The sequence below is a fragment of the Pan paniscus genome, chromosome 1, assembly GCF_029289425.2.
Source record: "Pan paniscus chromosome 1, NHGRI_mPanPan1-v2.0_pri, whole genome shotgun sequence".
Lineage (NCBI taxonomy): Eukaryota > Metazoa > Chordata > Mammalia > Primates > Hominidae > Pan > Pan paniscus.
Window position 1 is genome coordinate 158,486,482 of NC_073249.2, and position 22,137 is coordinate 158,508,618.

The 22,137-nt window shown below is 40.2% G+C and overlaps 1 long non-coding RNA gene and 1 pseudogene across 1 annotated transcript; both read left to right on the forward strand.

Moving 5' to 3' along the window:
* Nucleotides 1–434: 434 nt before the first annotated feature.
* On the forward strand, nucleotides 435–18,744 carry LOC117981662 (uncharacterized). The gene is made up of 3 exons (XR_008626619.2): nucleotides 435–500; nucleotides 16,981–17,073; nucleotides 17,317–18,744. It is a non-coding gene; the product is annotated as an uncharacterized LOC117981662 (long non-coding RNA).
* LOC100993520 (elongin-C-like) lies at nucleotides 9,044–9,384 on the forward strand (annotated as a pseudogene).
* Nucleotides 18,745–22,137: the final 3,393 nt, after the last annotated feature.

The following is a 22,137-nucleotide window of genomic DNA, read 5'->3' on the forward strand; positions in this document are numbered from 1 at the left end:
TGTAATTGCTAAAATACCACCACAGGAGGGCCCAGTGTCTTTCCTTGAGTGCAGTGTGTTTCTGGAAGACCTTTAAGCCTGGAGACTCCCAAGGACAAGCACATAAAGGAGATGAATCACTTTCCAGTTCTCATCAGTGAATCATGGTTGAGATCACCACTACTTAATTTGAGCTTTTCAAACATATGAGTCACCACACAAGTTCCTGCATTCTAAATTAGAATGAGAACAGATTTCGTGATGTTGGATCAAGTAGCTCTTAAGGGCAGTTTGCCTGGGCTGGAAGAATGGGTACATTAGATGTATTCCAAACAGCCAGCTTGGGCGTGAATACACTGCCCCATCAGCTTTCTGGGAACTGGCACAATAAAATCACTTCCTGAAGTTAGAAGGTAGAGAGAACTCCAACAAGGGTATAAATAGTGCACAGAGTAGTTCTGCTAAAACGACAGGATCCAGAGACACTCTCAGTCTTGGAAATCCTACCAACAAGGATTCAGGTACTTCCTTCTTTTATTAAAGACATTAGTGTTTTCCATTGCCTCCTGTAGTCTAAGTTGTGCTGTCATCCTGAGAGTGTTCCAAAGCCACACGGATACCCTACCTGATTCTCCAGACTCCTTTGGCTTCCTTAGTGCTAATGACCTTCTTCTCCTATCTCCCATTTCACATCACACATACTCCACGTCCATCCCAGTTTGCTATACTTCTATCATTACTTGGAATTATTCTATCTCCTAAATATTAAATTCAAACACTCCATTCACTAACTGCAACCTTTCTTCCAACATTCTCATTCAGTTACTCCCAGTCTATTATTTCTTTAGCCTCTTCAGGACTTCCAGATCCTCTCTTCTTTCTCCCAATATCAGCTCTTCTTTTCTGTAATTCTTTTGCAATAATAGTTGTTACCATAAGGGCACTAACAAGTAAGTCATAGCAATTAACAACAATAGCAACTAACATTTATTGAGTTGTTCGTTTATGCCAGGCATTGAATTAAGCACTTATATCATTTAATTAATGCCTTACATCATTTAATTCCCAGGACTACTCTATGAACTAGGTTTTGAGGTCCTTAGCCAAGCCTTCATGTTAAGCTTTGCTACATCTTGAACAATTTTACACTCCTCATCATTCTAATATAACTACTCATATGAAATGCTTAGTCATTATTCTAAAACCGAGACCAATGTGGTAAGGGTGGCACCACTGGCATAGTAAGAAATTGTACCTGAAATCTACACTAGTTAGACCAAGGAAATGGAGCTTAACTAAAGGCAGTTTTTGCAGCCTTATAAAGTAATTATACGAGAGGTTGGGAGTGACATAATTTGAGGTATTAAGAGACTTGGTAAGCTCCTGCTTATGGCCTCCTGCAACCTGCAACCTGAAAGGACCTCAACCTGGACAGGCAAAATGCCATCTCCACCAGCTGGGGCAGTGTTCTGTAAAGAACAGGAGAAAGTCAAGAAGCCACACTCACCTCATCTCCCTTGGATGAGGTATATGAGCATCCAATGCTAAGAATGTATCCTTTGCTCTTATAATATCCTTTGCTCTTATAAGCTTATACCAACTCATAAACAACATAAATTTATTTCTCATAGTCCTGAATTACAAAAAAAATCACCCAACCCCCAGTGCTAACCTTAGTGTCCAGTGGCACTTATAAGGTGCTAAATGATTACTTGTTGAACTGATTGTTTTATTGAGATTTCAACCCTTTGACAGTATATACTAATGAGGTATCCTTCTCACAGATTCTCCCAGAAGGATAAAGCAATAAGAAGCTTGAATCTAGAGCTATCCCTCTTTATTAAGGGCTTTTTAAAAATTGGAATTCTATCTGTACTATAAATTTCATTTTATTACTGACTCACAAGATTGTTCTATAAACCTCTGGCTAGACCGATTTTATATGGTTTTGTAAAAATGTCATCTCTTTTATTTAAAGAATATAAATGCATAGACTTATACACATAGTGTTACGTAGACACACACACTAGTTTTCTATTGTTGCATAACAAATTACCCCAAACTTACAACAGTAAATAATACAGATTATTATCTATAGTTTCCATGGGTCAGGTATCCAGCATATTGTAGCTGGGCCCTCTGTTCAGGATCTCAAAGGTTGAATAAAATCAAGATGTCAGCTGAGCTATGTTCTCATCAGGAGACTCTGGGGAGGAATATTCTCCTGAGCTCATTCAGGTTGTTGGCAGAATTCAGTTCTTGTGGTTGTAGGACTAAAGTCTCCATTCTCTGCTAGCAACTGTTGCCCAGGAATCAATCTCAGCTCCTAGAGGTCACTCAAATTCATCAGTTTGTAGGTTCCTCCTTCTTCAAGCCATCAGTGACACATTGAATTTCTCTCAGGCTTTGAATCTCTGACTTTTGCTTCCCCAGTAAGCCAGAGAAAACTCTCTTGTTTTAAGGGCTCTATGTAATTAGGATAGGCCCACGTGGTTGACATCTTATTTTAAGGTCAACTGATTAGTCACCTTAATAGCATCTGTAAAATCACTTTTTCATGTAACATAACATAATAAGGGGGTGACAATAGAGGGCAGAGATTAAGGGGCTATTTAGAATACTGTCTTCCCCAAATTCCCATTAGAGTACCAACTCAAAATCAAAAATTCTCATCTAAATCTCAATAGCTCATATGCCCCCAATCCCATCACGTAAATCATGTAGAAATCAGGAGAGGATGGGGCTCTAGGGTAACCCATAATAACAGTCCCCAGGCACAGTTCCTCTCTATCTGTGGACCTGTAAAACTAAAGAGACATGTTATGATCTTCCAATACTCCGAACATACAATAGTGGGGCAAACATAGGATAATAGTTATACACATTGCAATTCGAAAAAGGCATAATATTTATATTTCACTGATGTCATGGCACTTTTAGGAAGAAATTGGTATTCCGCTGGGCACTGATACTGAAGATGTTTTCTGGGTCACCCCTACCTATTTCCTACCCACTCACCACTTCTCCCCGCATGCCTGCCTTTTCCTTCTTTTCTCTGGCAGGATGAGGCGGGCAGGTCTGGGTGTAGGAGTACCCAGGAGTTCCCAACTATGGGAACTATGGCTATGCTAACAGTGAGTATAGTGTCTGTGAGGAAGAAAATGAGACTCACTGAAAGTCTGAGAAGCAAAGTCACTGCTACAAAATCTCTTTCCATTGAAGTGGACCATGAAGCTAAAAATCAAAATAAATTATTAGCTGAAATGGACTCATGATTTGATTCTAAAGTGAGGTGATGCAAGTAACTGTGAGTTTGGAATTTGTTCCAATTAATGGCTTGAAGTACCATTTTGATAAAAATCAGCATCAAAACATTCTTAATTTTCAAATACTATGACCTTTTCCATTGAAGATTGCTGAACTTTGCTTATTTTATAAATTGCATTAGATAATACAGTGCTTGTTGTTTTAGTTTTATTTTACTTGTTTATTTTTGAGACAGGGTGTCACTCTGTCACCCCAGCTGGAGTGCAGTGGTGCTATCATGGCTCACTGCAGCCTTGACCTCCTGGACTTAGGTTATCCTCCCACCTCAGCTCTCTAAGTAGCTGAGACTACAGGTGCGTGCACGCCACCAAGCCCAGTAATTCTTTTTTTTTTTTTTTGAGATGGAGTTTTGCTCTTTTGCCCAGGCTGGAGTGCAGTGGCACGATCTTGGCTCACTGCAACCTCTGCCTTCCAGTTTCAAGTGATTCTTCTGCCTCAGCCTCCCAAGTAGCTGAGATTACAGGCATGCACCACCACACCCAGCTAATTTTTTTTGTATTTTTAGTAGAGACAATGTTTCACCATGTTGGCCAGGCTGGTCACGAACTCCTGACATCAAGTGATCCGCCTGCCTCGGCCTCCCAAAGTACTGGGATTACAGGGGTAAGCCACTGTACTCAGCCCAAGCCCAGTAATTCTTTATATTTTTTGTAGAGACAGGGTGATGTGGTTAGGCTTTGTGTCCCCACTCAAATCTCATCTTGAATTGTAATCCCCAGGTGTTGAGGGAGAGGCCTGGTGGGAGGTGAGTGGATCATGGGAGCGGATTCCCCCATGCTGTTCTCGTGATACTGAGTTCTCACAAGATATGATGGTTTTATAAGGGGCTCTTCCCCCTTTACACACACTTCTGTCTCCTGCTACCTTGTGAAGAAGGTGCCTCTTTCCCCTTCTGCTTTGATTGTAAGTTTCCTGAGGCCTCTCCAGCCATGCAGAACTGTGAGTCAATTAAACCTCCTTTGTTTATAAATTACCCAGTCTCAGGTAGTGTCTTTATAGAAGTGTGAGAACAGACCAATACACAGGGTTTTACCATGTTGCCCAACCTGGTCTTGAACTCCTGCACTCAAGCAATCCACCCAGCTTGGCCTGCCAAAGTGCTGGGATTACAGGTGTGAGCCACTGTGCCCAGCTTGCAGTGATCTTTGAATACTGTTTCTTAATTATTCATTTTAGTTCCTGTTTTCAAGGGTGTTGAGAAGGTGTGGTGCCACCAATTTTTCTTCTATTATTTGCTGTCAGATTAAGTAGCATTATAATATTCTGTTGTTTTCATAAATGCCTGAAGAGCCTGATTCTAAGCTCTTGAGATAGTGAGCCAGTTTGTGATAGAATGGCAACTGACTTTTCTTCAACTGTCATAAACTGTGATTATGTACTCCCCTTTCCTCTTTTATTTAGTTAAAATTGTAGGCTGATTTCTTATCTAAATCTTCCTAATAATTTTTTATGATGAAGACCCTTTTCCGTCTTTGCCTGAAGACCTCATTCTTTAAAGCTTGTTATTTTTGACATATTTCGAATAGGCCCCAATGCACATGTGTGTCAGTATAGTTGTTTCATATAAACATTATAAATTCCATTGACATGGCTTATAATAGTTTTATGATTTTGGCTAGTTAGGTAGACCATTTGATTATCATTGGTGACAGAGAAATGTGAAGTTAAGTAATTACTAAACTCCGAATGGAAATAAAGTGGTCAAGAAACTCAGGCATTGAACTTAGAGGTAAGATTACTGTTGCTTTAATCCAATGCATTTGTTGATGGAAAGCAAAACATAAAGGTGACTGTTGAGTAAAAAGAAATATTAAAATATTGTTAAATAGTCTGCATTGATACTATTTTGAAATTTACCCATTTATAAGCTCTAGAAATAATTTTTTTAATAAAATATATTAATCAATAAAAAAGGGAGAGAGATGGAAGGCAAAAAGGAGACACAAATCCAAAGCAACTTTGAAATACACCCACAGAAACTCCAGCTGGGGTTCTTTAATTAGGTTTATTATTCCAGGCCTTGGAATAACCTGCTATGGTTTTCAAATCTGCACCCTGGGTTCTCGGTTCAGCCTTCTGGGTTCTTGATTCTGCCCTCTGAGTCATCCTTCCATTATCAAGAAAGGAACATGTTTTCAGCTAAGTGGTTTTATTAGCTTGCTTCCTGACAATAAAATTGGCATATGGGAGAGCCCCAGTAGTTTTCTTTCATTTTGTACTTCCTCAGTTCTTTCAGTCCACTCTAGTAGCATTTCTGTTGATGTAATGTTCTCAAAAACATTATAATCCTTACTAGTTTCCTAGGGCTCCTGTAACAAGTTACACAAACTAGATGGCCTGTGACAAGTAAAATTTATTCTCTCATAGTTTTGGAAGCTACAAAACTTAAATCAAGGTATCAGCAGAGCCATGCTCTCTCTGAGGGCTCTAGAGGAGAGTCCTTCCTTGTCTCTTCTAGCTTTTAGTAACTGCAAACAATTCTTGACTTGTAGGTGCATCACTCTAATCTCTGCCTGTCTTCACATGTTGTTTTCCTCTCTGCATGCTGCATGTATGCGTCCAAATTTCCCTCTTCTTATAAGGACACCACTAATTAGATTAAGGCCCACTCTAATCCAGTATGATCTCACCTTAACATGATTACATGTGCAAAGACCCTATTTTTAAACAAGGTCACATTCATAGGTCCAAGGAAGATATGAATTACAGGAAGAAACTATTCAACTCACTGAATGGTCCTTGCCTAAATTTTTCAGAGTTTCACTCCATTAGACAAAAGCCATGAGCACAAACATTTTTGAGATGATCCCTGCTCTGTCTTTGGTTTCTGCTGAGATGACTGAGGGACAATACTCCTAAGCTTCTGAGAGGCCCTCTAGTTTCACTGATGGGATCGGTGAGTCACAACCTTAATATCTTAGAAGAGCCTTTTCTATGACTGAACACTTTAACCTTTTAGTCTTCCTGAGGCTTCAGTGAAAGCTGGACAGTTGCACAGTCTTTCTTTTCTCTATGCCATACTTTTGGAAGCCATTTCTGACTCTTAGCATTTCTTGCCACCTGGAAAGGTTGAGCAGTCTCAAAATTCTCCAGTCCTAATCCCTTTATGTTTACCAGTTTTTCCCTCCAGTTATTTTTTTTCCTCACATTTTAGTATAAGTAGTAAGACAGAAATAAGCCAGCACCTTTAACACTTTGCTTGCAAATCTCCTCAGCTATATATCTAAGTTTGTCATTTACAAATTCTGCTTTCCATATAACTGCAGGACACAATTTTTCTAAGCTTTCTATCACCACATAGCAAGGATTCTCCTTCCTCCAGTTCCAATAACATGAATCTCACTTCGTTCTGAGTCTTCCCCAACAGTATTCTAAAAGCCCAGATTTCTAATTAAAGTCTGTTCATGATGATTTAGGCTTTCTCCAAGGAAATTTAGGTTTGCTCTATAATGCTCTTCACCTCCTTCTAAGCTCTCACCAGTTGTATCTTTAATATCCATATTTCTACTAACAGTCTGTTGGAGACAATTTAGCCTTTCTCTATCATGTTCCTCAAAATTCTTCTAGCCTCCAGCTACTGCCTAATCCCAAAACCATTTCCACCTTTTAGGTATTAATTACAGCAGTATCAACTTTCAGTATCAAAATCTGCATTAGTCTCTATTGCTGTGTAACTGTCATAAGCTTAGCAGCTGTAAACAATACATATTTATTATCTTACATTTTTCATGGGTCAGGAGTTTCGCACATGTTAACTGGGTCCTCTGCTTAGGGTCACAAAGGCTGAAATCCAGATGTTGGCCAAGCTAGAGGTACTGTATAGGATTTGCTTCCAAGTTCAGTCAGGCTGTTGGGCAGAATACAGTTCTTTTTGTTTGTAGGACTGAGATTTCCATTTGCTTGCTGACTATTGGCTAGGGGTCACTCTCCTCTCCTAGAGGTCACTCACATTTCTTAACTTACGGCTCCTCCCATCTTCCAGCAAGCAACGGCATTTTGAGTGCTTCTCATGATTTGAATCTCTGACTTCTTCTGCTTCTCCAACTAGCCAAAGAAACCTCTCTGCTTTTAAAGAATTCATGTGATTAGATTAGGCTTACCCAGATAATCTCCTTATCTTAGGGTCAACTGATCAGTAACTTGATTACCTCTGTAAAATTCTTTTTGCCAAGTAACAACATAATCACAGGAATAACTAGAGGGTAGAGATCATGGAGGGCTAGCTTAGAATTATGATTATCACACATTCTTACACCAAAAATACCCTAGGAATATACTAATAGTGGCAACTATGCGTTTTCATTTCTTTCTGCATTTTTATGTTGTATAATTTTTTAAATCATATAACTGCAATGAGGAAAAGTGCAGAACTATATTATTATGAGTATAGTTCAAATCATAGTGGCTTTACAGAATCTTGGAGCTATCTGCTTGCCCATTTGCAGTGACTACAACTGCATGAAGTACTGATTACAAAAGATAGAATCATTCATTTTTAGAAAGCTAGTTTTGTTACACTGCAAGCTTTTTCTACAAGCACACACGTTTCTAATAAAATAAATTTATTGTTAATGATGAGGTTTGAAAATAGGTGATATAAAGGTATGCCTAGCTTCTTACTCTATCTGCTTCTACAGCAAAAGAAGTCAAAATGCTGAGGGCCCATGAGCTGTATAACTAACTAGCTGCCTCCAGCTGAAACAGCAGATCAGGATTGTATAATGCTATTGAATTTCAGCTTTTTCACTCAGGCACCAAATGTTTACTGAGCTCCCACTATACACAGAGCACTTGGGTACAGAGATACAGATGGCACCACCCTGAACCCAAGTGAAGAGCTCAAAATTTCTCATTTTGCCCAGCAGACAAGTTTCTTATTTCATTTAAGTGAGTCAAAATTATACTTTAAATATTAACTGTCAGATTTCAGAGGGCATTTCAGATATCCTAAAAATATTTTGATAATTAAACAAGAAGAAAACCTGTATTCCAAACAATGTTTATTCCCTGCGTCTTAAAAAAACCTATGTTTAAAAAAAAAGAATGAGGCAAATTGAAATTTTCCTTTCAACATGACCCTTGATCAGACATTCTTTTGGCTATTTTGACAAAAAAGAATCAGTCAAAGCCTGGTCACATTCCTTTAAGGTCACAGCTCTTTGTCATCATCATCTCTTCTTTTGGCAATGTACAGTAGTTACTTCCAAATGCCAATTACTTTGAAAAGATCTTGGCTTAACCTTAGTCTAACCCAGCCAACCCTCCAAGTCAGCCCAGCAGCAATGCTGGCAGACCTTGGAAAAATGGAACACTGGGCTGTTCATGGGCTGTTTCCATGGAGAACATCACATTTCATAGGGGAAATACGAGTAGTCACTTGGAAGGCCCACCTCTTCAAGAGTGAAACATTATACCACAGCCTGGTATTTCAACCTATCTTCAAACTTCTTGGCTTAGTGAATTCCTAAACTTTATATTCAGTTGCTGTTTTCCACCTGCTTACAATTCTTGATCCTGCACAGCAACTCTTCTGATCAGAATTGGAGCAAGTGGAGAAGAACTACAAAAGGGACCCAAAGAGGGGCAATGGCCCTGGAACAGGGGCTATGGTGGTACGTGGGGACCAGGCTGCAGTGGCTGCCGGGCTGATGAGTGAGACTCTGACTGAGGCAGAAGCAGAGCTCCAGGAAACTACTAAAGTTCCAGGGGAAGCAAAGTAGCATTTTATAAGAACAAAATGAATGGAGAGGAGAAAACCTATGGTGGCCGTGAAGGCCCTGAGATGCCATGTATGTCAAATTGATACCATCTAATGGCCATGAATTTATTGTAAAAAGAGAACATGCATTAATATCAGGCATGAGAAAAGCCATGTTGAACAGCCCTGGTCAATTTGCTGAGAATGAAACCAATGAGGTCAATTTTAGAGAGATACCTTCGTATGTGCTATCAAAAGTATGCATGTATTTTACTTACAAGGTTCGCTACACTAACAGCTCCACTGAGATTCCCGAATTCCCAATCACACCTGAAATTGCACTAGAACTGCTGGTGGCTGTGAACTTCCTAGATTGTTAAATAAAATAAATTACATTTTGAAAAAAAGGGGCCCGAAGGAAGTCTGTGGGAGCTGAGGAGAGGGAAAGGAAAAGAGCCCAGTCTGACAGATGGTGTTTCTTTTTGCACTCACCCTTTCTATTCCCCTTCTCCTTTAACCTCTTTCCCCGTTTAACCATCTTTCACTATCTTCCTTCCCTTCCAAGAGATCTTCCCTATGTAGCACCACCAGTTCCCAAAGGCTGCCCAATTATCTCCAGCTTTTTATCCTCTACCTCCACTAGCCCTACAGATAGTAAACACAGTCATGCTGAGCCTCCGTGGGCATCCCTTGGTTAAAAGCTTTCCATTAATTTACTGATCACTATTCATTCATTTATTCAAAAGATATTTACCAAGTGCCTCCTAGGTGTCAGGCCCAGGGCTAGCTGCTGAGGATAAGGAGGGGAACTAGACCAGGTCTCTACCCTCAAGAGATGGAGGAAGCACTCATACACACAAGGGTCTATAATAGTATTGCATTACATTTTTATGCAATAAAATGGAGGAAGAGTGGATTCATCTTGATGGTACTAAGGGAGGCCAATTTTTAACTCTGTCCCCTTAAAAAAAATTTGATATGCTAAAACAAATAAACTATCAAACACTAACCTGTTCAATCCAATCAGGTATAAGACAGCAAGAATTCCACAAAGATATCCAAGAGATAGGTTGAATTTAAGGCAGGACTGTTTGTCAGGGAAGAATCACAAGTGGAACAAGTATGCTTCGAGAAAAAAGTCTGTGTGCCAGGAGAAATGGGAGCCAAGGTTGTGAAAGAGGTGCACTGCAGGAAGACTCGCGACATACTGGTTATCTTGGTAAATTCTTTGTTCAAAGAGAAGGCAGTATGAAATGAATTTAAGTTCAAAAATATGGAAGGCAAGGTATGCACCAATGCATTTTTTCATTGCTTATCTTGACTAAAAATAACACAGTGTGCTCTCTTTGCAAGTCAATACATAGAACATGGAGACAGAGTTGGAGAGACCATCTGCTTCCCCAACATCCTTGTAAAACATTTGAAAAAACTTGATATTCCCCTGCATTGTTAGGCTGCTCTTTGTAACGGAGTTATAAAAACCCTTTCCATGGAAAGATCTCCCATTCAAACATTTTTTACTGCTAGCAAGCAGAGACACATACTGCCCTACCAACCTAATTCCAAGCTTGAAGGCCATGAGCTTGAGAGACCATTTTTAAAGTTGCATGTTAGAACCTGTAATAGAAATGATAAAAAGAGGGGGAAGCTAGAAATAGCACAGATGCCATAAATGTATAGAAATGTATTCTAATCAAGTCTTCTTAACCCCTGGTGAGGTAGACTCTACAATTGGCAAAGTCTCGTGGGCCCTTCCAATATGCCAATCACAGACCTGTAGGTGTAACCTTCCATATTCCCTGAATTCCAGGGGTCTCCTTTCCCAGAAAGAGAAATTTAAACTCAGGCACAAAAGAGAGGTTGGATAAATCTTTGTTGAATAAGTGACAATTTAAATTTTTATTAGAATAGTAATACAGTAGTAATATCGAGAATGATGTGCCAGGTGTTTATTCAATACCAATTCTTCCTTATCTACATTTTATAAATGAAGGGATTTAGGTCATATTATAGCAAAGCTTGGATTAATTTAAGCCAAGTTGGCCCAATTCCCCCCACAATATTGAGTCACCTGATGTTTGTAGTCTAGTGTCAGAGGCCAATGAGGAATTTTATTCGGGAATTTTGTTCGGTGCTTCTGCTGTTAAATAAGTGAAAACTAAGGGCGTGAGGTTGAAGCTGGCGGCGCTGCTGGAGCAGGCCAGGGATGTCCAGGAGAAACCGGCAGGGAGGAGGGACAGGGAATGGTGGGTGGGAGGAGTAGTGGTTGGGGGTAAGCCTGGCGGGTGGCACGGAGCCAAAGTCAGGAGAAGGCTGGAGACCGAGGCTCCAAGACCCCCAGCTTCCCGCAGGCGGTGCGGGCGGGGGTTGCGCTGCAAGGATGCTAGCAGTAGGGGCGAGCGTGTGGCTGCTGCTGGTGCCATCGCTCCCCTCTGCGCAGGGCCTTGGGCTGGGGCGGCAGCAAGGTAAGATGAGGATTGAATGAATCATATAAAAATGCAGGGGTTTTGGAGAGTAAAAAGTCAAATATCCCACAATTTCTTTTTTTTTTTTTTTCTTGAGACGGAGTCTCACTCTGTCGCCCAGACTGGAATGCAGTGGCGCAATCTCAGCTCACTGCAACCTCCGCCTCCCGAGTTTAAGCGATTCTTCTGCCTCAGCCGCCCAAGTAGCTGGGACTACAGGAGCGCGCCACCACGCCTGGCTAGTTTTTGTATTTTTAGTAGAGACAGGGTTTCACCATATTGGCCAGGCTGGTCTCGAACTCCTGACCTCGTGATCTGCCCGCCTTGGCCTTCCAAAGTGCTGGGATTACAGGCATGAGCCACCGCATCTGGCCATATCCGCCATTTCTATGGTTCACGGTAATATAGGTGAAAGCTGCTAGCACAGAAGCCTGCCTGAAAGCCTGTTTAACCATAGGCTATGGTGCATTATACTAATGCGAGGGTATAGAATGCAAGCACATTCGGCCTGAGGTCAAAGGAAGTCACAGAAGGCCAAGCCCAAGATCAACCAGTAGGGGGAAGAACATTCTTCCCATGAAGTTAAAGAAAGGGAGTAAGTATTTTTGAACAATAATATAACTTGCAACATTTCCAATTAGAAGACATCTGAGACTGCACTTCCAACCTGGGCTACACTGATTTAGCCTCAATAAACTATAGCATTTCGTCCTCATCAATGTTGGCTAAATCTTTGAAATCAATAAAACAATAATTAAATAAAGAACTATTGTATGTATAAATTTGTTTCTTGCAAGGAACAATTCTGTCTTTGAGAAGCAAATAATCCAAATGAGAAGTAAGGAAATAAACTTATTTCACTTATTTAGATTGAATACACTCAAGTTTTATCTGGAATTTGATGTCTTTTCTATGAAATATTTATATTAGTCCATTTAGTCATGGAGATGTGTATTTTTTTTAATCATTAACCAGGATATTTGTTTGCCAGCTGTAGTTTGTTTAAGGGTTTTGTTTTGTTTTAGACAAGGGTCTTGCTATGTTGTCCAGGCTGGAGTGCAGTGGCTGGCTAGTCACAGGCTTCGTCTTGATTACTCCCAGTTTTGGTGATTATAAATAAAATAATTGTAAATATTTATGTGTGGTGTTTTGTATGAACAGCAGTTTTCAAATCAGTTCGGTAAATACCCAGGTGCACTACTGCTGGATTCTATGGTATCCTTAGTTTTGCAAGAAACTGCCAAAGTGTTTGTACCATTTGGCATTCCCACTAGCAATGAATGAGAATTTCTGTTGCATTCTCACCAGCAATTGGTATTGTCAGCTTTTCAGATTTTGGCCATCCTAATATATATTTTTTCCATGATTTTACTTTCGTCTTATTTGTTGAAATCTTATTTGTATTGATTTCTGCTATTTTGCTATTTGTGTCTATATATATCATGCATTTTTTGTTTCTATGTTTCTCTTTCACTGCCTTTGTTGTACTATGTAAATATTTTCTACTGCACCATAAATATTCATTTGTTGGACACTGTTATGGACTGAATGTTTGTCTCCCCCCAAAATTCATATATTGAAACCCTAGCCCTGGATGCGATAGCATGTGGAGGTGGGACCTTTGAAAGGTAATTAGGTTTAGATTAGATCATGAGGGTGGAACCCCCATGATGGGATTAGTGTTCTTATAAAAAGAGGAAGAGAGACCAGAGCTTTCTCGCTGGCATGTAAGGACCCTGTCCATAAGTTGCTGTCTATCGACCAGGAGGAGGGTCCTTGCCAGAAACCAAGTCAGCCAACACGTTAATCTTATAATTCCCAGCCTCCAGAACTGTGAGAAATAAATATCTATTGTTTAGACCACCTAGTCTATGGTATTTTATTATGGTCACCTGAGCAGACTGATACAGATGCCTTTTACTATATATATTTTAGTTCTTTTCAGCCATGGTTTCTTAAATATATTTTCTTCACTGTTTTTTCTTTTCTCTACTTCTGGGACACTGACACTGGGTCACTTGATGATGTTCCTCAATCTCTGAGACTCTTCTTTTTTCTTCATTGTTTTTTCTGTAATTCCTTATAATTCTTGATCCATCATTGATTTCACTCATTTGTTTTATTCTGCCAGCTGAACTCTGCTATTGAAACCCTGTAATGAATTTCTTATTTTAATTACTGTACTTTTCAACTTCAGAATTTCTATTCCATTTTAAAAATAATCTTCATCTCTTGATTTGTATTCCCTACTTGATTATTTATTATTGTTATGCTTTCCTTTAGTTCTTAAATATTGTTTTCTTTATTTATTTAAACATATCTATACTAGTTATTTTGAAGTCTTTGCTCCACCAAATCTAACATCTGTCCCATCAGAAACAGTTTCCATTGTTTTTCTTTCTGTGTGTGGTCACACTTTCCTGGTTTTTTGCATGTCATTTCTTTAACTGGACATTTTAGATAATATATTGTAGTAACTCTGGATTCGTCTCCTCTCCAGGGTTAGTTGCTGTTGCTACTTTTTTGATTTGCTGAATGACTTGCCTGGATAAATTCTGTAGAATCTATCTCACAACAGTGTGCAGCTCCTGTTGTTTCTGTTCAGGTTCCTTTTTAAAATTTATTTTTGTTTATTTTTAAATCTGGCTTCCCATGAGTCACTCCTGGGTTAGCATAGCTTAATGATCAGCCAAAAATTGATCAGAGGTTGCACATAAACGTATTGAGCCAGTAAGCCTTCTGCTCTTTGCCAACAGATCTGTGTGTTTAAGGAATGTAATCAAGGCTGGGCATAGTGGCTCACACCCTGTAATCCCAGCACTTTAGGAGGCCAAAGCAAGAGGATCACTTGAGACTAGCAGTTTAAGACCACCCTGGGCAACACAGTGAGACCCTATCTCTTTTATTTATTTATTTATTTATTTTTCTATATTTGAGAATGGGGTCTTGCTGTCACCCAGGCAGGTCTCAAACTCCTGGGCTCAAGCTATCCTCCCACCTCTGCTTCCCTAAATGCTGGGATTACAGGCTTGAGCCACCACTGCCAGCAGTGATTCCTTGTCTCTACAAAAAATAAAATTGAAAATTAGCCAGGCATGGTGATGTGTACTTGTAGTTACAGCTACTCAGGAGGCAGAGGTGGGAGGATAGCCTGAGCCCAGGAGGTAGTGGGGACCCTGAGCCATGTTGGTGCCACTGCACTCCAGCCTGTGTAATAGGGCAAGACCCTAGCTCAAAAATAACAAAATAAAAAAGGAATGTAATCAAAGTTCAGACAACTTGCAGGTCTGCCCTGGTTTATACTTTCTGCATACTCAAGTCTTCACATTCATAAAGGACAGGTAGACAGCCAGGCCCTATCTGATCCATCCTATGTGTACACACGTCCTTGAGCATGCATACAGCCTTCCAAGCTGCCACGGAGAAGTGAACACTTGTGAAGGCCACTGTCACTATCTCCATCTCTGGATTTCCCTTTTAATTTTCTGGCTGGTCTGTCAGTTTCTTGGTTTCCTGAGCAACATCGTAACCTCAGGTTAGCTGCAATGTTGCCCTTCTTAAATTGTTTGGTATTATTCCAGGATTTTTCCACCATCATTTTTGCCAAAGGCCCTGAGTCAAATCTACGCTCCACTCCAAAGTCAATCTGCCTCCTGTAGTAAGGAGGCCACCTGTCCTCATAGCTTGTTCTGCCCTGGTAAAATTACTGAACAGCAGAACTGGGGTGGGGAATGGCAGAAACCCCAGGACAGAGTGCCACAGATTCCCACCATTCTTACTGACGCTCAGTTTTTCTTCAATACATGCTTCTCAATGAGATGGATGCCTTTCATCAATTTCCAAAATCCTGAAGTGGTTGTTTCTGACAGTTTTTTCTGGTTTTATATTTGCCTTTGGGGGACAGGATTTTCCCATCTTCTCACTCACTCTAGAAGTCCCACCTAAAGTCAAAATTTTTGCTTTGGGCCAGAGTTCACTGTAACTTTTCATTATGATGTATGAAAAAGGAAAAGATATGTAAGACATATGGACAAAATTATGAATTGGGAGGCATTCCAAAGTTTTAGTAAAAAGATTCAATATCAAAAAGATAGAACCTTAGATCCAAGGCAATTACAATTCAAATATCAGTGGAATTTTTGATACAACTTGCTTAAACAGGGTGGATATTGGCACAGGGATAATGGTACAGGTTAGAAAGCCCATAGACAGATTGTAGCACGTGAAATTCTAGGAATGACCCCCAATGACCCTGGCTCTTCTGTAATACCTTCCTATTTGAGTGGGGATGGAACATGAAAAGATCCTTTCCATGACTGTTACATTTTATGGAAAAATAAAGATTATCTGGGTAATCTTAATCACCTGAGCCCTTCAAGTGCAGATCATTTTTTTTTTTCTGGCTGGCAGAAGAAGCAGAAGTTGGACATTCGAAGTATGAGGGCATTTCACGTGCCCTTGCTGGCTTTGGAGATGCAAGAGTCCATATGCCAAGAAATGTGTGTGGCTTTGAGCTGCGTAGAGTGGCTCCAGCTCACAGCAGACAAGGAAACAGAGACCTCAGTTCTATAGCTTCAAGGAAGTGGATTCTGTCAACAACCTGAAGGAGCTCGAAAGCAGATTATTCCCTAGAGGCCCCAGATAAGAGCCCAGCCTGGCCAACACCTTTATTTTGGCCTTGTTAAACACTCAGAATCCAGCTAAGCCTGCCTGGACTTCTATAGGACTGTGAGGTAACAAGTAGCTATTGTTCTAAACTCCTAAATTTGTGATACTGTTTTATTCAGTAATTAAGAAGACTAACACAGAGACCTATACTTATGTATACTAGATATTTGATATATGACACAGTTGGCTTTGCAAACCATTTGTGAAAGGAAGGACTATCCAATGAGTAATTCTGGGACAGATAGTTATATATATAGAATGAAAAGCTCAGATTTTGTCTTAGTCTGTTTTCTGTTGCTTATAACAGAATTCCTGAAAGTGGGTAATTCCCAAAGAAAAGGAATTTATTTCTTAGGATTATGGAGGCTGAGAAGTCCAATGACAAGGACCTGTGTCTTGTGGGGGTTTTTTGCTGGTGGTAATTCTCTGCAGAGTCCAGAGGTGATACAGGGAAGGGCATCACATGGCAAGAAGGTCTGAGCGTGTTAGATCAGGCCTCTCCTCTTCTTTTAAAGCCACCAGTTCTACCCTCACGATAACTTATTAATCCATTAACCCATTAATCCATTAATTAATCCATGAATGGATTAAACCAGAACCCACCTGACCCAATCACTTCTTTTTTAGTTTTTTGTTTGTTTGTTTTTGTACTTGTTTTTATTTATTTTGTTTTTTGAGACAGGGTCTCAGTCTTTCATCCACAGCACTCAGGCTGGAGTGCTGTGGCACAATCACTGCAGCTTCAACCTCCCAAGCTCAAGTGATCGTCCCACCTCAGCCTCCGAGTTGCTGGGACTACAAAGGTGCGACCACCGTGCCTGGCTGATTTTTTATTTTTTGTAGAGATGGAGTTTCACCATGTTGCCAAGGCTGGTCTCAAACTCCTGGGCTCAAGCGATCTGCCTGGTTCCTCCTGCTAAAGTGCTGGGATTACAGGTATGAGCCACCACGCCGGCCCCCAATCACCTCTTAAAGGCACCATCTCTTAATACTGCCATGCTGGGGATTAAGTTTCAACATGACTTTCAGATCTCTACCTCAAAACATGACAATGAACTAGAAACTTTAAATGCTTGCAAGAAATTTTAGAAGAACTTCATGAGCTTAAAGTAAGGAAGAATTTTTCTTTCTTTCTTTCTTTCTTTCTTTCTTTTCTTTTTTTCTTTTTCTTTTTTTCAGAGTCTCACTCTGTGGCCCTGGCTGAATGCAGTGGTGCGATCTCGGTTCACTTCAACCTCCACCTCCTGGGTTCAAGCAATTCTCCTGCCTCAGCCTTCTGAGTAGCTGGGACTGCAGGTGTGAGCCACTACACCCGGCTAATTTTTGTATTTTTAGTAGAGATGAGGTTTTGCAATGTTGGGCAGGCTGGTCTTGAACTCCTGACCTCAAGTGATCTGCTGTCTTTAGACTCCTGAAGTGCTGGGATTACAGGTGTAAGCCACCCTGCTCAGCCCAAGGAAGAATTTCTTAATTAAAGATGTATACAATACGCTAAAGGATTAAAAATTTACACACACACAAAAATTAAATTCTACTTATCAATGGTCAACATTTTAAAAAGAAATAGAAAGGGAGGAAAACACAAGAATGCTGAGAAGCAGTAGTCTATGGCATCACAAGCGTCACAAGAGCAGCATGCTTGAAGAAAGAGGAGGTTGCCATCTGTCCTCAACGTGGCTGAGAGGTGGAGTAAGAAGAAAGCAAAGTGTGCAGTGGATGTGGAGATGCAAGGCACACAGGCAAGCATAACAAGAGCAGCTTCAACAGAGTAGGAGGAAACTCAGGGCAGTGCCTGGACAGCTGCTCCTCTTTCTCCTCACCCTTCCAGAAAGTGCCACGCCTCCCACTGCCCTGGATGCCCCATCACTTGCATATTCATAGCTACCCTAAAATACTTGAATGTAGCGGTAGGTTTCTTTTTGCTTGTATTCTGTAACGGAAAAAGTGGAATTATTACCTGTTTATTTATTTAGCTGATTGCACAAGCTTTTGACAATTCTATCATTTTTCTGACATCTCTCCCTCTCTGAGAAGATGAGAAAGAGAAACCATAATAAAATTGCGTCAATCCCTATCGTTGAAACAGGTCTTTATTGTTTCTCATTAACCTGAGCTTTCTGGAGGGTCCAAGGATGAAAGCTTGAGGTGCAGCCAACCAGTGCTAAAATCCTAAACCTCACACTCTGTGTGTATGTGGCACACTCATGCACACACACACACACACACAAATGTGAAAGGCTCTCTTTCCCTTCCTCCTTTCCTTGTCTCTTGCAAGGTTGAACAGATTGGTCATTTTAACCCCATTATGACTTCAATAAAGAGAAGTCAGCCTAAAGAGGGGCAGGGAATGGGCACAGAACCAGGTCCTGTGCTCCCCTAGGGAGCGGTTGTGTCTCAACTCATGAGATCTTGAAAATATTTCCCCCTTCCTAAAAATTATTCTCTTCCAGCAAAAATAGCTTCTAAACTACAGAAGCTCTGATGTGCACAAGGATTTCAAAATGTCCCTAATGGAGATTATAATTAAAATATTTAAATGGGTTTTTAATTTTCTTTCTGGGCTGTGTTATTTCCTAGTCCTCTTCAGGAGCTCCTATTGTTCAGTCCTGACAGAATCCTCTGTCAGAAATTATAGCCTGCTGCCTTTCAGCATCTTCATTAAAATGCAGTGCTGCCAGATATATCTGCATGCATATGAATGAAGCATCTATAGAATAATTAAGTCATGAATAACACATTGCTGAGCATGGCTTTTCCTGAATAAAAAAAGAATGCTATTTATGAACCCAGAAATTTTATATTATATTAAAAAATAATTGGCAATAATAAGTATCATTTGAGGATTCATTAATTTAAATTATGATTTCCCTGCTATAAACTCCATTTTTAATAAAATGGCAATTTACATTGGAAAATGAATGTGAACCTATATGCAATTTTTCTTCATTTTGCTTAAAAGCCCACCCGAAAGCTTTTGGCAATGGGGGTTGCATAATTTGAAAATCTTTTAGGTCTATTATAAACAAAAGGCCATTAGCATCACAGCAAGTTAACAGGCCTGGGTTCAAACAAATAGTGACATATCAATGGAAAAACATAGACAGTATTTGTGATATTATAAAATATTTATTTTTGGCTGTGTCCATGGTTTCTAGCTCACAGCTCCTATAGCCTTTATAATTTCCTAAGTAACTAGAATGATAAGGATATTTTTTGTTAAACTATTTGGCCTTTTGTCTTCAGTTCCAGAAACAGCTCCAGAATAGCTCCAGAGTGATGAAGGTGAAACCAGCATTTCTGTTATTTATAACAAGCCCCTTTCAACCACAGCTGAGACTATGTTAATGAGGTGATTTTTGGAAAATCCCTAGATAACTACAAGATGAAGGGTTGGTTGCCAAGGGGACTTACTGTGTGCTTAGAGGGTTGAGACTCACAGCCCCACACCCCATCTCACATCCAGAGAAGGAGAGGGGCTGAAGTTTAAGTTGATCACCAGTGGCCAACAATTTAATCAATCATGCCTACATAATGAAGCCTCCATAAAGTACCAGAAGAGCTGAGTTCAGGGAGCTTCCAAATTGGTGAACAAGAATACATTAACCTGCTGGAAGGGTGGCACCCTCCACCTCCACAGGGACAGAGGCTCCTGGGCTTGGGACCTTTCCAAACCTTCTTTCTTTGGCTGTTCATTTGTATCCTTTCATGTATCCTTTATAATAAATGGGTAAACAAAACTAAAGGGTTTCCCTGAGTTCTGTGAGCAGCTTTAGCAAATTAATCAAACCCAAAGGTAGAGAGGTTGTAGAAATCCCAATTTATAGCTGGCCAGTCAGAAATTCCAAAGGCCTGAATGGGCAACTCGCATCTGAAGTAGGGGGCAGTCATGGGACTGACTACTCGACGTGTGGGATCTGATTCTACCTTCAGGTAGGTCATTTCCAAATTGAATTGAGAGGACACCCCACTGGTGTCCACTGCAGAACTGATTTCTTGAGTAGTGTGTGGGTCAAAACTCCTACACATTGGTCAATGAAGTGTTCTGTGTTGTAAGAAAATAATAGGAGAAAAAAAATGGTCGGTTTTTTTTTCTTCTTAATATTCTAAAGCAGTTTTAAGACTTTTTCAAGGAATATTGTGGAAGCAAACACTGAACTTCTCTGAGCCCACCCTTCCCCTGCATGCAGTGTGTCAAGAAGCCATTCTTTTGCTAAAGGCCCAGCTTAGCAATGATCACATCATAAAGTTGAGCAGCACTGTAATTTCAACATGGTTTCAGGTTTAGCTCCCTACCCTGTCTTCCTGAGACCTTTAGTCATGATGAACTGTTAAAGTCACAGAGGCAGAGAAAGGAGTAGTTGAGAAGGAAGAGTGAGAGATTAGAGAAGAAAGGGACACAAGGCTTAAGGTAAAAAGAAAAAGATAAGACTGTCTCTTCCTTCTTGGCCTTACTCAGATCCCTTGTTTTATTCTTTCTTGCTCATAGTTGTATGTGATTCATTTCATGTTTGGGCTTTTCTTCTTTTTCTTTTTCAATAGACTGCACATGCTATAATATCTCCCTGAGCAAGGGGCTGAGCCAAATGTCAATGGAGCAAACAATATGGCAGGCAAGGGAACCTGCTTCAAATCTTATAAACCCATTTCTCTCCTCCTATTTTCTCTTTTCCCTTTCAGGGGCCTCAGTTTCAGCTCTCTTCTCTCTTTACCTGGATTACAGCAGCATCCCCGCCAGGGTCCCTGCCTATAGTCTCCCATTTCCCTTCTCAATGCCCCACCCTGCCTTTCTATCCTCTACCACCCCCCACCCATAGGCACACTCCCTAAACCATATCTGACTATGTCATTTCTCTAATAAAAATCCATGGTGGCTCCTCATTCCACTTAGGATAAATTCTAAGCCACTCAACATGGTTCAAATAGCCATGCAGGATCTAAGATGAGACTGACTCTCCAGCTTCCTCTGACATGTCCCACATGACCTCCTGTTTCCAGTCCATTACTCATTCCAAACAATTATTCATGGTTTCTTGAGTTCATTATGTTCCATGTTCACACATGCTATCTCCCTAATGGACATCTACTCCTCCTTAAACATGCAACTCAAAGGCCTGCATGTCCTGCAAGCATTCCCTGACCATCCCCACCCAGGCTGGTTTTGATGTCCCCCTCTGTGAAAACAGTTTCTTACACTAAACTACAATTATGCATTTGCTTATTTGTTTTTCCCATTACTTTGTGTTTATCACCTGTCCCAGTGCATAGCAATAAAAGTTCCTTGAATGGAAGGATAAACTATACAGATATACCTGTATAGTTTTATTGTGCTTCCCTTTATTGTCCTTTGCAGCAATTAAACATTTTACAAATTGAAGGTTTGTGGCAACCCTGCACCAAGCAAGTTTATTAGTGCCATTTTTTCCAATAGCATGTGCTTACCTTGTATCTCTGTCACATTTTGGTAATTTTCACAATCTTTCAAACTTTTTTATTATTGTATCCATTGTGGTGACCTGAGATCAGTAAACTTTGATGTTATTATTGTAATTGTTTTGGGGCACCACAAATCACATCCATTTAAGACAGCAAACTTAATCAACGTTGTGTATATTCTGACTACCCCACTAAATGGTGGTTCTCTGTCTCTCTTCCTTTCCCTAGGCCTCCCTGTTTCCTGAAACACAACAAGATTAAAGTTAGGCCAATTAATAACCCTACAATGGTCTCTAAGTGTCAAGCGAAAGGGAAAATCACACATCTCTTAGTTTAACTCAAAAGCTAAAAATGATTAAACTTAGCGAGGGAGGCACGTAGAAAGCTGAGACAGGCCAAAAGCTAGACCTCTTCTGACAAACAGCCAATTGGGAAAGCAAAGGAAAAGCTCTTGAAGAAAAATTAAAAGTAAAATTAGAAGTGCTACTCAGTGAAATCACAAGTGATAAGAAAGCAAAGTAGTCTTATTGCTGATATGAAGAAAGTTTGAGTGATCTGGATAGAAGA